General features: G+C 46.6%; 1 protein-coding gene across 1 annotated transcript in view; it reads right to left on the bottom strand.

Annotated features, from left to right (window-relative positions):
• The window catches only part of SNX24 (sorting nexin 24), a 139,056-nt gene extending 128,603 nt beyond the window's left edge, over positions 1-10,453 (bottom strand). The window contains exon 1 of the mRNA XM_077753011.1: positions 10,382-10,453. The gene's annotated coding sequence lies outside the window, so the exon portion shown is untranslated. The remainder of the gene's footprint in view (positions 1-10,381) is intronic.
• Between the last annotated feature and the right edge of the window lie 1,172 nt (positions 10,454-11,625).

Raw genomic sequence — 11,625 nt, 5'->3', positions numbered from 1 at the left:
GGGGATGAGCACTAGGTGTTATATGGAAACCAACTTGACCATAAACTATAATAAAAAAAAAAAAAAACATGCGGTATGTGTTACAGCCATTAAACTGTGCAGGGATTTTTTTTTTTAAATCAGCAAACACAACTTTCTAACCTAAAACCAACTTGTAATGAAATAAAATGAATCTCCAGGTTCTCTGCACACACTCCTGAGGTCTTCGGCCAGCAGAGCCTCTCCCACATCCTACGCCCAGACCAGATGCATCCTGTGCTTCTACGAGGAAACCATCAGAACCTATTAAAATTACTGAGCACTGATAGCAGCCGGGACATGACAAATCACAGACCAAGAGTCAGATAGCAGCGAATGTGTTTCAGGGGGTTGGGGGCCAGGCCCATTTGCAACCAAATGATACTGTGTGAGGCTGGCACGCTCGGTGCATGACAAACTGAGGCAATTTCAGGGCTGTCTGCGGGCCGGGGGAGATCGCTCTGATGCTGGCTGAGGTTAGTTTACAGAATTGTGCAGAGTTCCCAGATTTGAATCGCCTGGGGCTTGAGAGGGCTTCGCTTGACAAGCGACAAATAATTACACTCCACTCCTTCCACTGTACTCTATTATTTTGCCCCCCTTATCTCCGGGAGTTGAGCTTCTGCGAACAAGCAAGGTCGGCTTCTATTTTGACCACGACACCACACAACATTGTTCTTTTCTGATATGATAAATAAAACGAGGCCCTGCAGACTTCACATTTTTAATCAGGCCCATTTCCCACTTTTATGGGCGACAGTCAACAGGGAGCCCAATGGGAAGGGTTGAGCTGGACACAGGCAGGCAGGTGGGTCCTGTACCGTCCCTCAGGGATGAGCTCCAGCGCTGGGGTGAAGGTAAGCGCTCGTTTGAAAAATGGGACACTGGCGTACAGATAAAGGGCATGGGAGCGGTGGCTGTGACAGGTTTCTACAGCAAGTCCCTTGCTCCCCCTTCCCTCGTCCCCGACCCCATGCCACCAGCCTCTTCATTCAGATAGTCTTAATGAAGAAGTTTTTCCAGCTTGGGATGCAATGGAACCGAGCCGCTTCAAGTCCACGGCGCACATCTGAGAAACCCCAGAGTCTCAGACTGGAGCGTGCTGTCCCCTGTGGGAAAGACGCTCACCCTAAGGCAGGCCTCAAGAATAACAGGGTGAACATTACTCCATGCAGTTTAATTTACCAGATGTGAAACTTGGTGTTTTCATATTTTTTCTAAAGTAAAGTCCAAGATTAAAGAAGCCAGGTTTGTGTTAAAATACAAGCTCAAATAATACATCATAATGTTATAATCCCTAGAAAAATATATTTTTTTGATCTCTAACGATAATGAACGTGGACTCAAAGTCATCTAAACATCTTCTTTTAAAATTTATTCATTAAGCAGGGGCACCTGGATGGCTCAGTTGGTTAAGCGTCTAACTGCAGCTCAGGTCATGACCTCACAGGGGTTATAGCCCCATGTGGGGCTCTGTGCTGACAGGTCAGAGCTTGGAGCCTGCTTCGGACTCTGTGTCTCCCCCTCTCTCTGCCCTTACCCTGCTAGTGTTCTCTCTCTGTCTCTCAAAAATGAATGAAAATGTTAAAAAAGTTTTTTAAATTTATTTGTTAAGCCATAACTGGGTCAGCCATCCACTTTTAATTCTTACAACAACTCTGACGGTAAGTATAGAATTTCTTATAATAAAGTTTGTGATTACTATCCCCATTTTAGAGATCAGGAATCTGAGGCACAGAAAGGTACCTGATGCACTCAATGACTCACAGCTGGTAAATGTTGGTGCTGGGAATTCAGCCCAAAGAGTGACTTAGAGCCCCCTTCAATGCCCCTTTCTAGTTCCATAGCCCCACCTATATGAGCACAAGTCAACCACAGACACGATACAGCTCATCTGAGCCGAAACCAAGTCTAGAGTGTACTCAGGCTGACCACACACACAAATCACAGTGAGGTTAAATTCTCACCAGCAGCGGGGCACCCTGCTGGCTCAGTTGACAGAGCATGCAACTCCTGATCTCAAGGTTTTGAGTTCGACCTCCACACTGGATGCAGAGATTACTTCAAAATAAAATCTTAAAAAAAGAAAGATTCTCACTGGTAGCTACAGAAGCTAAAACTTGAGACTTCAGTTCCCCTGAGGGGAGAGCTTTATTCCTGCCTCACTAAAGGTTTTGCTGTGAACTGAGCCCCTCCTTTTGCCTAAATCTGTGTTATCCACTATGTGGTACCCACCATATGTTGCCGATGGGCATCTGAAATGTGCCTGGTCCCGAGAGAGGTGTTCTGTAAGTGTAAAAAACATGCCAGATCTAAGGAATTACTACCAAAAAAAAAAAAAAGTAAAATGTCTCATCAGTAATTTTTATATTGCTGACATGTTGAAATAATACTTTGATTTACCTGGCTAAACGAAATATATTAACACAGTTCATTTCACCTGTTTCTTTTTACCTTTTTAAATATGGCTACCAGAAAATTTAAAATCCTCATGTGGCTCACATTCCATTTCCCCTGGATGGCGCTACTCTAAACTCATCCCTGATTCCCAAACGTTACATGGGCTGAATCCTCAACACAAATCTGTCACATGCCAGGACAAGTAACTCTAAGAACCGGTTTGTCCCCTCCTCTCCCCAAGCCTCATTCCCACTCATTCCCTCTCCTTTCTCACACCCCTGCCTCTTCTTGACCTTGAAACACTCACTGTCTATGTTCTTAGGGAGAAAAAGCCTTTACCTGACCTTGAGTTCCCTTCCTGCTGCTCCCCCAAGGTCCTGCCTCACCTTCTCACCTCCTTGCAATGCTCTGCCGGGTCTAGAATCTCCTGCCCACAGAGTGACCTCACCTGAGGTCACTGGGACTGAGCCAGTCCCACATCAGGGACTCCATCTCCCCACCCATCTCCATCTCCCCACCCCATTCTTGTCCCTGGTCCAAAGGAGGACATTCTCTCATTATCTAGGAATCCTTGCTTGAGGCAGATGTGGCTTAGCTGGGCTGGTCACCGACCCTCCCTGCTGCTGTGTGCTCTCCCTCCCCTCTGCCCTTACTGTCTAGGAAGAGCCGGACCCAGGCTGAGCCTCAAACATCACCTGACAGAGGGGACATCCATGTGGCCGCCATACCTCATGCACGGCCAGGAGGCCCTCATGCTTGAAGACAAGGGAGTAAGAAGAAGGGTCTTAGGCAACAGTGAAAATCACAGCGTTGGCTGCTGGGAGGAAGTAAACGAAACTAGAAAACACAAGCTTGTCAAGTACAAGTAGGGCAGCAGGAGGTGCTTCAGGCCGCAGGAGAGGCAGGAGAATGTGAGACTCAGGGACATGAGCACCTGGGACCCCCAGTAAGTGAGGGATGGGGGGAGCAGTTCAGGGGTGTCAGGTACGAGGTGCCACAGGGAGAGGTAAGTAGAGATGAGACAGAGGCCATTAAATTCTTTTATTTTTTATTTATCCTTTTCTGGTAGCTGCCAATTCCAGACAGTTTCCCAAACCCACTGACATTCTCTTCAGAATCCCTCATGTCCATCCTGTGCCGCGGGCCCGGCCCACACCTCCATCCTGGTCATCTGCCCATCCCTCCAGCCTAGGCCACAGCGACAGTGCCAGAGGGGACTCCAGCCAACGCCCTGTGCAAACATTCCATCCACCGTCCACCATCCACCGAGTGAAGCTTCACCAGCATCACTGCCTCACTTCTATGTCACTCAGCAGTTCGGAAACACGCTGTGCAGCCCTGTTTATTTCTGCACAAAGTTAAAAGATTTCAGAGTTTTGGATCCCACCCACCGGATGCCAGTGATGGGCATTCTCTCCTCTGCACCACTCCCTCCAAAGCAACACAGACGATACACCTACTTGAACGTGCCCTCCTCTCCCCACTCCTCATCAAAAGCAGAAAGGATGCTGACCCCTTCCACACTGGTCAGTGTCTGTGCTCCGGGAACAGAGAGGACAAAGCCATCGCCCACAGGGCCCTGTGCCAGTGGCTCTGCCCCGTGTATCCAGAAGACTTCCCTCCTCCACCCACAACCGCACAGGGTACTCTCCCTTCCCATCCCCCATCATACAATGTTCACTTACATGGTCCCACGTCTACTAGAGTTGGGCTCCTTCATACAAGCCCTACCCTTTCCTCATCTAAATCCTACGCAGCCTTCAAAATGCACCTGAAGCATGAGTTCTTGAAGGCACTTTACTCTTCTGATCTCATTCTCAAAATCTCCATTCAATGCAATTGACTATTTTTTATTTGTTACCAGAAAGCATTCATTACCACTTTGTAAGTACTCTGTCATTTGGTGCAGGTGCTAGACGGCAAAGTCTGTGAGGGAATCAGGCCTTATACTGTCAATATATATGCGTGAATACGAAGCAGGTGTTCAGATACTTGATTTACTAAGGTATGTTAATTATACTTTTTATTTATTTATTTATTTTGAGAGAGAGAGAAAGAGAGAACAAGAGTATGAGTTGGGGAGAGGGGCAGAGAAAAAGGGAGAGGGAGAGGGAGAGAAAGAGAGAGAGAGAGAAAGAGAGAGAGAGAGAGAGAGAGAGAGAGAGACAGAACCTTAATCAGGCTCCATGCTCAGCACAGAGCCCAATGCAGGGCTCAATATCACGACCCTGACATCATGATCTTGGCCAAAATCAAGAGTTGGATGCTTAACTGACTGAGCCACCAAGGCACCCCTAATTTTGCTTCTTTATAATGGGTAAAGGTTTTGCTTCCACTGTATATGGAGACTAAGAGCACAGTGGTTACATGCCAAGGATCATTCATAATCCCTATTGGTCTCTTATGGAACTCTTCCTTAAAATTCACTATCTTACAATGTCACAAATATATAGATATAGATATAGTTCTTAATTTATTTAAATTCAAGTTAGTTAACATACCATGTATGTCACAAATATATTTGTGCTTTCAAAGACAACTATTTCTTCATTTTTATAACCTGTTATTATATATGGCCCCCCAAAAATGAATATATCTGTAACATAAAGCAGAGGTTGCTTTAAAAAAAAAAAAAACCCTCCAGGGGAGCCTGGGTGGCTCAGTCGCTTAAGCATCTGACTTCGGCTCAGGTCATGATGTCATGGCTCATGGGTTTGAGCCCCGTGTCGGGCTCTGCGCTGACAGCTCAGAGCCTGGAACCTGCTTCAGGTTCTGTGTCTCCCTCTCTCTCTCTGCCCTTTCCCCGCTTGCACTCTGTCTCTCTCTCTCAAAAATATATACACATTTAAAAAAAATGACCAAAACCCTCCAAATCTAAAAAACTAGAAATACATACTTTCAAAATGACAGTACTGTACACTGCCCATCCATTAAGAACAGTGTGCAGGGCCCCTGAAGAAACCCAATGGGACTGTTTATAAAGGCTTCGATACAAAATGGCACACAAGAAATTGCGGTGGAAAATGTCCAGCTCCACTGTGCCCCGTCTTACAGGGCAGGGGTCTTGCACTGACCCAGGGCAGCCGAAGGAAGCAAAACCAGGCAAATCACAGAGGAGAAGCGTCGAAGTCCATTTCTGGCCATTATTATCTAATAAGCCAGTTCCTGGCCCTTCTGGTTCTGTGTCCATGTTTTATGTGAAGATGTTTCCCCTGGTTTAGCGCTACACGTTGCTGGACATTTAAGGCTGCAGGGCACTTCTTCAAGTTGCCAACACTCACTGTACTCAGTAGAGTTTCTGTTTTCAGTTCCTCTCTAGTGCCTGATGATATTACTGGAAAACTCTCTTTGGTTGCTTAAGTTAACCCCCAGTGAACGGGGTGCATGTTTCAAATCCGCTCCCCGGACCTGTTCGAGCAGGCCCTGGAACACCCCCACCGGGCACTACCAGTGTGACCTTCCCCTCAGAACCACTTGTGCACCAGCAAGGAGAGAACTCTCACGACCCAAACACACAAGGTGAGGAAGTGGTTACATGTCATCAACAGCAAAGTGCACTCTTTCGGGTAGGATCCCGGTCTTCGGGGCTGCTGGTTCTCTGGCCAAGAACAACCATGCGCGGCACCAGAATCACACCAGGCTTCACCGCCATTTCCAGAGCACCAAGTCTACCCCAGGCAATCCACCTGGCAGGTTAAACAGCTCCCCACAACGCAGTGTGAACCCAAGAGAGAGCGGGCCCCAGCGCCAGTAGGAATGGGTAAGAGAACAGAATTGCCCAAGTCAGAGACAGAGACGACACCACCAGATGTAAAACGAGAACGTACCATCGCTTCCGGCTCTCCAGATCCTAATGATAACAGCAACTACCTTTCAGCCCATGCCTCGCACTGTGCTAGGTGTCTGTTGCTTATCCGCATCACTTTTTTATCTTTGTGGCTCTCAAGGCTAGTTCTCATCTTACGAATGAGGTAGTGCACTCCTCCTAGAGTGTGTAAGCCTCAAGCAAAGAATGGCAGAATACTAAGAAAAGACTTCTTGACAAGGGCATCTTTGCATCGGCAGTCTATGAAACTTTTATACTTTTTCCCCATAAAAATGAGGTCTTAATATGTGAGCTCTCTCATGTTCTCAGTAATCTCTTTCCACAGCACTCTATTTTTCATTTGCTAAAACTCTATCATTAGCTGCTTTTGATGCTTATTTATTTTTGAGAGAGACAGAGAGAGACAGAGCACAAGCAGGGGAGGGGCCGAGAGAGAGGGAGACACAGAATCCGAGGCAGGATCCAGGCTCTGAGCTGTTAGCACACAGCCCGACGTGGGGCTCGAACCCACGAACCGTGAGATCATAACCTGAGCCGAAGTCGGACTGAGCCACCCCGGCACCCCTATTATTAACTGGTTTTGACGAGGTGTGTCTACTGCACAAAAAACACAGTTCTACACAGTTCATGGATAAACTCAACAGAGGTTAAACTCTAGCGCAACTTCATGAACTCCAAAGCCCTTTTCCATACTGAAATGCCTATCAAATATTTCACTGACAGGCATTATTTTTGGTGTTTTTGTTTTCCTTCGGTGGTAAAGCGAAGAATAGGGATGAATTTATGGTTTCAACGGTACTCATGTCAGAAATCCCACACAACCCTAACAGTGGCAGCTCTCTATAGATATCCAACGTAAAGATGTAAGTTGTCAGAAACAAATGCCAACGCTAGCTACTACAGAACTAACTATATATGTTAACGGCTTTACCCCCATTATTTTATTTGCTTAAACAACCCATATTAGTTACGAAGCAGGTACTATTACCCCCACTGAGGGAGCCAAGGCCCAGAGCATTTAAGCAACCAGTGGCCACCAAACACACAAAGCTAAGAAGTAGTTGCATGTTGTCAATAGCGAAGTGCACTCTTCAACCACTCTGCCACTTCCTCTCCCAGAGAACATCTTCCCAAAGAGGTCAAGCTTGCAAAATAAACATAACCTCAGCTTCTGCCTGACCTACAAGAGCTGGCTGTAAAGCTGTGCGATTCAGTATCACACCAAGAACAACAAGCTAACCACACTCCTCTCCACTTGACCAATTTCATCTACTTACAGTCCAATCCCTGCCTCCCAAAGTCTTAGACACCCTATTGAGAGTCCCCTCTCCCAGATGTCCCCCGGACTTTCCCATAGGTTTCCTGACTAAGTATTAGTGCCTGGCCTTAAAGGGAAAGGCTCAGCTGAGGCTGTGAATGCAGAGAGAGGCCTAATAACAGGAGTGATATTTACTGAGCCAACTATAGTCTGAGACGGACACGTTGCTAGCATAGCATATGCACTATTTCTTCTTTTTTTCTTTTTTCTAACATTTATTTTTGAGAAAGAGAGAGAGCACAAGCAGAGGAGAGGCAAAGAGAGACAGAGAGAGAGAGAGACAGAGAGAGGGAGAGAGGAAAATACAGAATCCGAAGCAGGCTCCAGTTCTGAGCTGTCAGCACAGAGGCCAACACGGGGCTCAAACTCATGAACTGTGAAATCATGACCTGAGCTGAAGGTGGACGCTTTACCAAGTGAGCCACCCAGGTGTCCCCTCATTTGCACTATTTCATTTAATCTTGGCAAAGATCCTGCCGGTTGAGTACTTGGCAATGGCTATGTGGGTTAGGTACTACTGTTAACCCATTATTTATTTGTTTGTTTGTTTATTTTTGAGACAGAGAGAAACAGAGGATGAGTTGGGGAGGGGCAGAGAGAGACAGAGACACAGAATCTGAAGGAGGCTCCAGGCTCTGAGAAGTCAGCACAGAGCACGACACAGGGCTCAAACTCACAAACTGTGAGCTGAAGACACTTAACTGAGTCACCCACGCGCCCCTACTGTTAACCCATTTTAAAGACAAGGAAACTCAAGTTCCCATTGAGTTCAATTTTAAGCTTATTGACACAACCGTATGTATACATTCAGCTCTCCGTGGAACAAGACACGATTACCAGTGTACCTTGTATACCCTGTGCTCCAGTGTACCTTGTGTTCAAAAATAGGGAGAATCCCTTTGCGAGAGAGAGTTTTGGGATGTCTTGAGGGTCCTGGAGAGAAAATAATGAAATGATGGCATCCCCAGGGCCCAGGACAGTTCCTGGTACACTGCAGGCCTTCAAGAGCCACTGGCTGAATAAATATAAGTAAATAGTGGGGCTGATAAAATTGTGTCCCACACTCCACATGCCTGGCTCTTTCCCAGCCTTCAGCCACTGCTATCTTTTACAGCTCCTACGTGACATTTCTGCTGGGCTTTCCTGGGCAGTCCTCTCTTCAGACCACACAGAGCACCCAGGACACAAATGTGCCACTGTGAAGCAGATCACATAAACCCTAAACTAAACTTCCAATAAAACAAACTGCCAGCCTCCCCGAAACACATTTAGAATCCTCTGGGCCACAGAATGATGAGCTCCACAGAGGGGCGCCTGGGTGGCTCAGTGGGTTGAGCACCTGACTCCTGCTTTCAGCTTAGGCCATGGTCCCAGGAGCATGCAATCAGGCTGTGTGGTCAGACTCTGTGCAGAGCATGGAGCCTGCTTAAGATTCTCTCTCTCTCCGGGGTGCCTGGGTAGCTCAGGAAGTTAAGTGTCTGACNAAAAAAAAAAAAAGAGAGATGAGAGCCACAGAACTTTTTTAGACTCAAAACTCACTAAAGGAGCCAACCCTGACTGTAGAAACCAGCTTCAAAACACAAAACTCTAGGTTAAAACATCATTGGTTAAAACCAAACCTAACAACGCCGAACAGTGATGAGTCACAAGTTTTACTTCTGGGGGCACCTGAGTGGCTCAGTCAGTTAAGCGTCGGACTCTCGATTTTGGCTCAAGTCACAGTCTCATAATTTGTGAGTTCGAGCCCCATGTCGGGCTATGAGCTGACAGTGTGGAGCCTGCTTGGGAGTCTCTTTCTCTCCCTCCCCCTGCTCTCTCTCCTCTGTCTCTCTCACTTTCTGTGTCTCTCTCAGTTCCGAGCAAAACACCAAGAATGGATCTGGAAAGGGAATGGCCTCACCCCCACTGCCAAGCCAGTGGCATATACTCAAGCACTTATAAATGGCGGTAGGATTGTCTGGCCTCTTCTAAGAAGACTTTATACTTGCAGAATGTAGAAAACCAATTCAAAGTTTTACCTGAGAACACTGTTAAGCATCTAAAGCGAAGACGAGTAGCTGGAACTTACCCATGGGTTCTGTGATCGATAAACAGTTGTCAATAACTGGATGTTTAATCATACCTTCAGCACTCTTCATGTGTTCTTACAGACGAGGTGACGAGGACCCTGTAAATGTCATCCTCTAATATGAAAGCCCTGCAAGGATCTTTTGATATTACTTTTTAAAAAGAATTCTTTTATTCCAAAAAATAGAAATTGAAGGAAAACTCCCGGACTCATTTTATGAAGCCAGCATCACTCTGAATCCCAAGCCAGACAGAGATCCAGCAAAAAAAGAGAACTACAGGCCAATATCCTTGATGAATACAGATGCAAAAATCCTCAACAAGATCNAAAAAAATAAAAAGAATTCCTTTAAAGCAGTGCATTAAATATGAAATTATTCAAAAGTGAGAGAAAAGGAAAAAAATTTTCATAGTACATGAAAGGAAGGTAAATAGATCCTGACATTTGACCCGTACTGTCAAGGATTTAATTAAAAGTATGAGAAATGGGGCACCTGGCTGGCTCAGTCCATTACCCATGTGACTTCTGATCTTGGGGTTGTAAGTTCAAGCTCCACATTGGGTGTAGAGGCTTCTTTAAAAAAAAAAAAAAAAAAAAGGACTAAAACTAACAAGAGCTGCCCACATGGCCAGTTCCTACCCTGTGCCCAGAACTCACAAGGACGCTTTCAGAGAGAAAGGAGGGAAGTGTTTTAGGGAAATGAGGCCGAGGGAGGCTGATGACAGCACACGTGCCCTGGCCAGCAGCACACCTAGAATGTGGAAGCAAGTCTGTCCGGCTCCAAAGCTGAGGGACGGTGAAGACACAGGGTGGCTGACGCCCTCGGTCCGAGATGCACTTCTGCTGGGTCACCATGTGAACCGGTCCTTCAAAGCTTCACACGAAGCTAACATTTCTCCTTTGGGCGTCTTTTTCAGAACACAGCAAGTCACATACTCCATAACTTGCAGGTGTGGCTACAAACCAAAATCAATTGGAGAGCTTTTAAACCGTACCAAAGCTGGAGCCCCAGGTACATGAGGATCTCTGGGCGGAGAGTCTGAAAACTCTGTATATGTAATCCGTCCCAAGAAACACGGACTTACCCTCTTAAGATGTACTGGGACAAGTAACCCGCTTTAATGATCTCCACCAGCATCTCGGGGACTTTTTTAGAAGAGTGCTCTATTTCTACCGCTCATTAGAATCACCCAGGGAGCTTTTAAAACTTCTCACGCTCAGTCCATATTCCAGAACCACAGACCCCCTGAGGGAGGGAGCCAGGTGATACGAGCGTGCAGCAGGGGCTGGGCGCCGCAGCCTTAGCAGCTCATCATTTGCAGCAGAAGCCAAGCCCTGATTTGGACAGAGTTCCAAAGGGCCACCCACCAGGGGCACCATCACATCCACAATCAGCCTGTTTTCCCCAACTCCCTGCCTCCTCCCTGGCATCAGGCTGCCACCCCGAAGTCTTTCCACTCATCAACCACCTCTTAGGGGAAGGCCCACTTCAGAGAAATGCTACGTGACTCCGTCTGCGTCCTTCAGAAGCATTCCCACTACTGAGTGATTCATCTCCTGGGCACGCGCAGCATTTGTCATTCTCCTGCCACTTTCAATTTTAATATCTCCACTTCCTTTTCTCTCTTACTACTGTTTTCAACACTGTCACTCCTTTTGCCCTTCTGGGCAATCTGGGGTGAACGCTGCTCTGGGTACATCGAAATTTAGTAACAAAGCTACCGGCTAAGGACCCACACTGTGGCTGAAACTAAACTGATAAGCCAGCTCCAATGCCATTCACTGCAGGCTGAGTAAATGTCCTTTATGGCTTTGGAGGGGAGTGAAAACGTTCCTCTGGATGCAACGTTTTCATGGAGAGGAGCTTTCTCCTGCCTTCTGATGACATGCAGCTTCCGGAGAGGCAAAGCTCAGAATTATCCTGAATTCCCAAAGCACACTCTTGATTAACTACAAAGATCTTCATGGTTTAAAACAAAACCAAACAAAATCCTT

This window comes from Crocuta crocuta, unplaced genomic scaffold, assembly GCF_008692635.1.
Source record: "Crocuta crocuta isolate KB4526 unplaced genomic scaffold, BGI_CrCroc_1.0 scaffold377, whole genome shotgun sequence".
NCBI classification, from domain to species: Eukaryota; Metazoa; Chordata; class Mammalia; order Carnivora; family Hyaenidae; genus Crocuta; species Crocuta crocuta.
Note: the sequence above shows the minus strand (reverse complement) of the source record. Positions and strands in the feature narration are given on the sequence as shown.